This window comes from Lipotes vexillifer, unplaced genomic scaffold, assembly GCF_000442215.2.
Source record: "Lipotes vexillifer unplaced genomic scaffold, Lipotes_vexillifer_v1.1 scaffold463, whole genome shotgun sequence".
NCBI lineage: Eukaryota > Metazoa > Chordata > Mammalia > Artiodactyla > Lipotidae > Lipotes > Lipotes vexillifer.
In genome coordinates, this window is record NW_006779398.1 from 754652 (window position 1) to 764316 (window position 9665).

Sequence of the window (9665 nt, forward strand, 5' to 3'; positions counted from 1 at the left end):
TGTCTCTATATATTTAGGTGAAACAGTTACCTACTGCAGTCTTGAAGGGGTGCCCTTCTATGGGAGTGTCCCTATACAGTCCGTGGGTGCCCATTGCCTTTGGTGGGAGAGCTGGATTGGAGCTAAAGTCTCATCTTTCCTCAGGGTGTGCTGGCAGCTATCACCTTGGTAGGAAGTGGAGCTGGAGCTGGAGGGACTTGGGCCAGAGGCAGGTGTAAGGCGGGACTTTCCTCTTTGCTTAGTGGCCATCACCGCCCTTTTGGGTGTGGGGTTGGATCCCAAGTTGATGGAGCAGAAGCCCTGATGGTTGGGTCCAGGCTGGCTCTGTTCCCTTTAAGTTTGTGCTCTCCCTTCTCCCAGCACTGGTACCCCTGCCCCAGTGGGGAGCAGTGCTGGAGCAAGAGGGGCCTATGTGGGCTTTCAGCTCATGATGAGATGCAGGCTGTGGTGGGCTGACTACAGACAGAGGCAATCCCTGTTGCATTTAGGTCTCCTTTGTCCCTCACAGCTGATTACTCCCCATAGCCTCTTCCACCCCCACCCCGTTGTGGAGCCACTCTGCAGAGCAGGCAGGACCCATGTGGGCTCTCTGTAGCACGGGCTGTGGCAGTCCAGCCTTGTGATTTTTTTTTTTTATCCTAAGAAATGTGTTCACATTTAGAAGCAATGAACCAATATTATTGGGTTGGCCAAAAAGGTTGTTCAGATTTTTTCCATAAGCTGGCTCTAGTAGTGCTTAGTTGTCTTTAACTTCATTTGAAACAATTTTGTTAGATTGTATTGTGACAACTGTCATATCAGTGTACATTTAAAAAAAAAACATCAAAATTGGTGAATTTGTGGGTAGCCATTTTAATATTGAAGATGGAAGAAAAAACAACATTTTTGGCATATTATGCCTTATTATTTCAAGAAAGGTAATAACACAACTGAAACATAAAGAGATTTGTGCAGTGTATGGAGAAGGTGCTGTGACTGATTGAATGGGTCAAAGTGGTTTATGAAGTTTCGTGCTGGAGATTTCTCGCTGGACAATGCTCCATGGTCTGGCAGACCAGTTGAAGTTGATAGCGATCAAATCGAGACATTAATTAAGAACAATCAACATTATACTATGCAGAAGATAGCCAACATACTTAAAATATCCAAATCAAATGTTGAAAATCATTTGCACCAGCTCAGTTATGTTAATCGCTTTGATGTTTGGGTTCCACATACGTTAAGTGAAAAAACCTTCCTGACCATATTTCTGCATGCAATTCTCTACTTAAACGTAATGAAAATTTTCCATTTTTTAAAACAAATTGTGACGGGCAATGAAAACTGGATACTGTACAACAATGTGTAATGGAAGAGATCATGGGGCAAGTGAAATGAAATACCACCAACCACAACAAAGGCCAATCTTCATCCAAAGAAGGGGATGTTGTGTATATGGTGGGATTGGAAGGGAGTCCTCTATTATGAGCTCCTTCTGGAAAACCAAACGATTAATTCCAACAAGTACTGCTCCCAATTAGACCAACTGAAAGCAGCACTCGACGAAAAGCATCCGGAATTAGTCAACAGAAAATGCATGATCTTGATCAGGATAACACAAGACCACATGTTTCTTTGATGACCAGGCAAAAACTGTTACAGGTTGGCTGGGAAGTTCTGATTCATCCACTGTATTTAGCAGCCATGACACCTTCAGATTTCCATTTATTTATGTCTTTAAAAAATTCTCTTAATGGAAAAAAATTTCAATTCCCTGGAAGACTGTAAAAGGTACCTTGAAGAGTTCTTTGCTCAGAAAGATAAAAAGCTTTGGGAAGATGGAATTATGAAGTTGCTTGAAAAATGGCAGAAAGTAGTAGAACAAAAGGGTGAATACGTTGTTCAATAAAGTTCTTGGTGAAAATGAAAAATTTGTCTTTTATTTTTACTTTTGGCCAACCCAATACTTAGTGAACTGATATTTCCTATGTGATCAATGCTTGATGTTATGCAGTCATTCATGAGTAAAGGAGTGATTCAGCATGAAGTATAGACCAATGTATTTCAAACTAAGAGATTATAAAAAAATTCCTTGGTAAAGTTTCAAATTCCGTTGAAGTTAGCCTTTAGGAGCTACCTCTGATTGAGCTTTTGGCATGATATCAAAGGTGAATATACGCAATACAAAAAGGCTACTGACATTTCCCTTATCCATCTGCATGTCAGTGTGAGACTGGATTTTCTTCCTATACTTTAAACCAAAACTATATATTTTGACAGATTGAGCAGAAGCTGATCTGAGAATCCAGCTGTGTTCTATTAAGTGAGACATTAGACAGATTTGGCAAATATGTAAGGTGATTTTACTCTTCCTAGTAATTTTCTTTGTTTTGACAAGAAAGTTATCTTTTTTGGTAAAAAGTGTATTATCTATGTTAGCGTGTAATGTGCTCATTATTATTGATTTAAACAAATCATTAAATAATATTTTATAAAATTTTCAGTTTTATGAGAAACCTTGAGAGAGATAGCTCATATAAACAAAAGCTCTTTGGAATAACCAGCATTTTTAACAGTGTAAAGTGTCCTGAGACCAAAACAGTGTGAGAACCACTGGTGTAGTGGAAAAATAAGAGCATTTGTCAACTGGAAACCTTTTTTTTAAAAAAATGTCCTCTGCTAGTTATTTTGTGCGTTGGGGCAAGTTACATAATCTGAGCTATAGTTACATTATTTATAAAACAGAGATAATAAGGCCTACTTCACATAGTTTTTGTAAGGATTTATTTAATGGGATCATGAACATGAAAGCACTTTATAAACTGTAAAGTGCTAAACATTTTCAGTTGTGTGTTGATGTTTGTCTCTAGCATAGACTTATGGGACCGGCAAGATACTGAAAGCTCACAGAATTTTCCATTACGTCTTTATTCTTGATTTGCCCCTCTTAATCCTGTTCATCAACAACAGAACAAAGATGATAAATGTCATCCTTTTCTTCAAGGCTCTCTACAATACAGCTCCAATTTACCTGTCCCCAGTTACCTTCCACAAGTGCTGTATGTGACCACGAGAAGCCCTGGCCAGAGGAGCTCTACTTGCAGGTCCTGCATTGTGCTTTCTGCTCATGCTGTTCTCTCTGCCTGGGATGGTACGTGGAACTCCTCCATCCTCAAGGCCTTTTTCAAAAATCCTTATGAAGCCATTCCTGCCATTCCCCTCCTCTCCTGAATTTGTAAATGTTTTCCGTTTTTTGACTCTGCATATTAATTTAATGTGCTTAATTTAAATACATGTGAAACATGCTTCTCCTGGTTCATTTGTCTTTGCAGTTATTTAAGCTCAGGCCACTTCTCTTGGACCATGATTCTCATCAAAAGGATTTTGTTAAGCTCACCTCTTTTATTCTCTGTAAGGAGTACTGCTTAGAGGAGGTATTTCATAAATTTTCATTGAGTAGAATTGAACTTATAAATATGCCAAAACCTATCTTATATGGTAAGACTAATTTGTTTATAAGGGACAAGATGGCATACGAGGCTTAAATTCTTTTGAAGTCTGAAAACAATTCTCTTAGCATGTATTGTAGGGGAAACATCAAAAGATTATTTGTGATTTTCTTATTGAAGCAGGTAAATAATGCTTCCCTCTCACATCTCTTTCATAACTTCCTGTCACTGGTGATATATATGTCATGCACAGCTTTGTAGCACACCTATAAGTTTCCATGAACCAATTAAATGAATTCAATAAATTGAGCTAAAAACAAATCATTCAAACGCTTTGCAGTCCATTGCAGAAACTTTATTTTGCTTTTGTTTTCTGTTGTTTACTTTTCAGGAATTTGTTTTCTTCTGTAGAGATTATTGAATTATTTTTTCAGGTCTTGAAGTATTCCTAGCCTTTAATTCATGTTTAAAGAAGACCATACGAATTCCCTGTTCCTCTTGGTAAACTGCAAGATTAATGTGAAATAGTGCTGACCAATAGGACTTTTTACAGTAATGGAATTGTTCTCTGTCTGTGCTGTGTCCATCACAGAGCCACTAGCTACAAGTAACTTTTGAGCACATGATATGTGGCTAGTGCAACGGAGAAACTCAATTTTAATTTATTTTCAGTTTGATTAGTTTAAATTTAAAATAATTTAAATTTAAATAACAGTGACTAGTGCCACTGTATTTGACAGCACAGGTGTAGATTGTGAGTCAAAAACTTTTGCCTGTCTGAGACAACTGGCCCATGAAATGGTAAACTGAGGGAAATAGTCTCAAAGTAACTAAAATGACCTTTTTTTCTTCAAGAAACACAAAACAGGAAATGTCTTTTAGTTTTAAACTGAAGGAGCAGGGAAGAAGAATTTATGGTCAGAGACAAACAGTAGAGAAAATAGAAACACGAAAACAGATATACAGAATGACCAATACACACTTAGGCTAAAAACTGAAGAGAAGGAAAAAGTAGTCGGAACACTGGGGATTCTGAAGAGTTAATTAAATATTCATTCTACCCTGCCTTACATTTGGATTGTGTCTTCAGATTATTATCACTTCTAATCTTGTCCTTTTATATTCTTGTCATTCACTGCTCATTGTTCTCTGTTTTCTTTCATCAACCTTAAAGACAACTGGTATTCCCTCAGACAATTCTAGAATTTCACTAAGATGAAATGAATCCACTGTGCTGCTACAGTAATGTCCAGAAAAAAAATAATATCCCAAGGGATGCATAAAAGTAAGTCAAGGGCTACTGTGAATATGGACTTATTCAGAAGCATGAAGAAAGGAAGGATCAGAAAAGTAGTATTTTTATTAACTGAGAAAGAGTAAAAGAAAAAATACTGTTTTAAGTTTTATGGGAAATTTGGATACATATCTGCTATTAGAGAATATGCTGCTTCATTCTTGATCCCCTCATTTCTTTATCAAGTGATCTATGAAGCTGCAAATTTCAGATGTTAATAATTGGCAGGCATGTTTAGTACAAGTCATTAGGTTCCATAAAGAAAAGCTGATAGCGTTTGCTCCTTTTTAATCTCTAGACTGAGTAGTGTCGCTTCAGGTGCATCTTGCTAAAGCAGGTGGTAGACCTAATGATCTCTTTAACAGTAAATCAAATCCATAACATTATTGTAAAAACTGATAATGTTCTTAAAGACCACCACTAAAAGTGAGAATGTAGTAAATTGGAAATATTGTGTGTGATCTCAGCTAACCAAACGATATAAGTGAAAGTAGAATAAATTTAATTTATGCTCCTTACTTCTAAGAATACTCCTTCTCAAAGCTTTTTAATAGTCTCAAAACCCTTTAGGCAGTAATAATCTACAATATTGCCATAATTTCACTAGTATTAAAAAAAACAGTAAAAGGGAACTTTGAAGTAAGCTTCATCATACATTAAGTCTAAAATAGCAGTATTTCTTAAACTAATGGTCCTACAACATTGTGAAATCAATTTAGGGGACCTCAGTAGCAGTGTTTATCTCTTTAAGGAGAACAGGATGGGATAGACTAGCCTGTATTGCATGTAGTAAGTGTAAATATTATACTGTGAAATGTTTTGCTTAGATAAATATATATTTATTTGTATACTGTTTATGTTGTATAATATTTTTCTGTTGTGAGTTACCTTGACAAAGACTCTTCTAAGTGAACAGTCAATTGATTTAGTTCTAGTTCCAAACAGGGCTAAACCTTTTCCACACAGAAACACACATTTTTTTTCTTGGCAATGGACAAAAATTTTCAACATATTTATAGAAATGTTCTTGTTGATATTTTTGGGTTAAAAAGATGGTGAATTTATGAGGGTTTACTGAATTGAAAATATAAATATATAGGATATCTGAATATTTATCATGGGGTTTCTGTGATTCATTGGTGCTGGGCCCTCTGTGGGCCCTTTCAGTCTTGAAATACATGCTGTTCAATTCTGAGAAATTTTCCTGAATTACTTCTTTGGTAATTTCCTTCCTTCTGTTTCTTTTGGTCTCCCTTTCTGGAAATTTTATTTGGATGTATCCTTAAAGGACCAATTAGCTAATTTCTCATCATTTATTTTCTAGTGATGCTGTGTTGTCTTTTGCTGTACCTTCTAGAAGCTTTCTACATCTTTATCATCTGAACTTTCAATTGGCTATTTTATTTCTTCTACCACCATTTTAGTATCCAAGAGCACCTCCCTTCCATCTTTTTACTTGTTCCTTTTTAGTGATCCTATGCCTTTGGACTCTAAACTTCACGAGAGTTTCTCAGTTTTTTTCTCCCTCTGTAGGTGGGGCAGGATGGCTACAGCTGACTGGAGTTGGGTATTTCCCTTTCCCCAGGTCAATTAGGCTCTGATTAAACCCCGGCAGGTTTGGATCTGGTTAATTAGTTTCTCCTGAGGGCAGACCTTGTTAAGAACAGAGCATCGTGGCAAGTTCCAAAATGGTTTCCTTTGCTCTCACCCGGCTGGAAGCTCTAGGAGATTTTTCTCCATTTTTTACTGTTACTGTGTTGAGCTCCTGGCGGCAAAACTCAAAAACCTGTGGAAGTCCCTCCAGTGACTGGGTCCCCTGGAGTTCTGAACTCTCAGAGTTGTTCATACTCTAGAAATTAGTAAACCCCAGTTTGGTTTGTCTTACTCCCAGCAGCGTCAGTTCCTGGTTTCTGCGGCTGGTTCTGCTCCGCGTCTCTGCTCTGGTAAGCTGTACCATGTTCCTTTGTTTTTAATAGCATCTTGTTTCATAGTTGCAATGTGTTTTCTTATCTCTAAAATATATATATATATATTTATATTACTTCATCCTTCTTGCCTAGTCTCCGTTTCCTCTATTTTGTTCTTTTTCTGTTTGGGATTATTATTCACATTGAATGCTGTCATGAAATGTTGAAAATTGTTTGTAATTGTTGGCTCATGATTTTAATTGAATTTTGCAGTCCCTAAATAGAGCACCCATCCACCTCCCATTTATTTCGGTTTTTACTTAATCTCACTAATATTTTAGAGTTTTCTCTGTAGAGGTCTTGCATATCTTTCACTAAATTTATTCCTTGATACTTGGTGTTTCTAAAATTTGCTTTAGAAAATGGTATTATTTAAAGAGATTTTTTTTTTTCTAATTGTTTGTTGCAAGTATATAGGACTATAGTTTGTGTATATTATCTTTTTTCAATAGACTTCATAAATTAACTTTTTAATTCTGTAAATTTATCTGTGTATTCTTTTGTGATTTCTCTCTATGCAATCATATTGTCTGCTAATAAAAACAGATTTCGTTCTTCCTCATAATCCTTATACACCATTTATTTCTTCTTTTTGACTAATTTCACTGGTGAGGACAACTATGGAGTGTTAATAGCAGGCTTTCTTGTCTCATTCCAGCTCAAGAGTAAACAATTCTATAGTTCAGTCATAAGTTTGGTATTTAGGCTTCTTTCTTTTAAAGATATTTATCAGATTAGGGAAGTTTCCTTCTATTCCTTGTTTATGGTGCATTTAAGAAAATAATCATTGGATATTGAATTTTATCACTGGCTTTTCTGCATTTAAGATGATCTTATGGTTTTTCTGTCTTATTATTTTAATGTGGTGGATTAAATGGATTGATTTTCAAACGTCAAACTAATTTTTCATTCTTAAACCCATTTTGGTCATGATATATTATTTCTACATATTGCTAGACTTGCTAATATTTTGTTTATGATTTTCACATATATGTTTATGAAAGTGATTTATCTGTTGATCTATAATTTTCCTTTCTTAAAATGTCTTTGTTAAAATTTGGTATCAAGTTTTGTTGATCTCAAAATAATTCGTTAAAAGTTTTCTCTATTTCTGATCTCTAGAAAAAGTGTGAGATTGGTTTTATATCTGCCTTAAATGTTTGATAGCAATAAATAATAGCGTCTGAATCTGGATATTTCTTTATTGGAAGGTTAATTATAGATTCAGTTTTTAAAAATTGATATAGCACTACTTTGACATTTTATTCCTTCTCATATTGATATTGATCATGTGTGTTTTCCCAGGAATGTGTCCATTTCATCTATTTTTAAATTTATTGGAGTAAAGTTGTTTATAATATATCCTTATTGACTACTTGATGACTCTAAGATATGTAGTGATTCCCCTCTTTGTATTCCTAATATTAGTTGTGTTTTCTCTCTCTCTTTTTCTTTATTTTAGTCTCATTTTGGATTTATTAATTTTGTTAATTGTTTCAATGAGCCAACTTTTGTCTTTTTTTCCCCTTTAAGATCTATATTTAATTCTGTTTTATTAATTTCTGCTCTTATTATTATTTCCTTCCATATAGTTTCTTTGGATTTACTTCCTCTTATTTTTATTTTGTCTCTCTCTGCTGTTGCGTTAATGAAAACTATCAACATTGGGTATTTTTTAAATGTGTACCTTCTCAAAACAATTAATGGGGTGTATGGAATGGATAATTTAAAACCTATTAAAAATCAATAATTAAAAAAATATTAATATTTCCTGTGAGAAAATTGTAGTTTTTACAGATTGAAATTTAAAACATTCTGATAATATCATGTAATTGGGAAAAATCTATATAGTTTTAAAAGATTTTTATTAAATTAACAGATATGTTAGGAAAAAAGTTGCCAAAAGTAGCAATATTTCTAAAATTATAAGGAAAAACTAAGTATAGGAATTCTTTGAATTCATAATGTGATGTACTGAATGGAGAAGATATTATTACTGAAACTTAAATTTTAAAAGCTATATATACATTTCAGATACATTACAATTATTGGTGTACTTTAAATTTTAAAATAAAATAGAAAAGAATTCAAATTATTAGTATTACTTTCAGAAAAGGTAAAATTAAGAGACTACTATAATCTTCCATATATAATTTTTAAAATTTATATATTGTGGATCAGCCTCATAAAAATTCTGGAAGTTGTGAAATGAATTTTTAAAATGTGAATAACTTACACTGAGTTAAAATGTACTATTGTCAAATGGAATACTTATTGGATTGCAAAATTAAGATTTAATGGAATTTAAAAATTACTATAAATTTATGAAAACAGCTTCCATTTTCATCTTCCACTCTTTTTTCCTTATACTTCTGCTTTGATAATCTTTCTTTTGATCTCTTTTTGAACATGGAGGAGGTCTAAATAAGCCTCAATTAAAATATTCTTTTAGATTATCCATAGGAAGTATGCGGTGGAAATAAGCTTTCTCGTGAATATTTGTGATGAATGAACATTCTCTTCAAAGCAGTAGTAATGGTTTGGTGATCATAGTTTGCGTTGATTAGATTATAGCTTTTGTACTGCATTGTTAACCAATCTTTTTTTCCTTAAGGATTCTTTATCTTGGCTTGTAGTCTACACAGTTATAATTTATTAGTGATCAGGTATTTAGTGTGTGCTGCACAGTGTATCATTTTACTTACATGCAAAATCTCATTTAATGTTTACAAGTAACTGCATAAAGGAAGTATTATTTGACTCCTTTAACAGATGAGATAGCTAAGGACTATAGGAATTAAGCATTTGCCCAAGGTCATTTGAGTAGTAGTGAGATTTGAATCCAAGAAATCTCATTAGAGTGCTTACTCTTAATGTATTTTTTAAAATACAGAATAATGAAAATAAACTTTACAGTTTTCTATTATTTAAACAAAAGTCATCATGGAATTCAACGTTATCCTTCAGGGGAAAGAG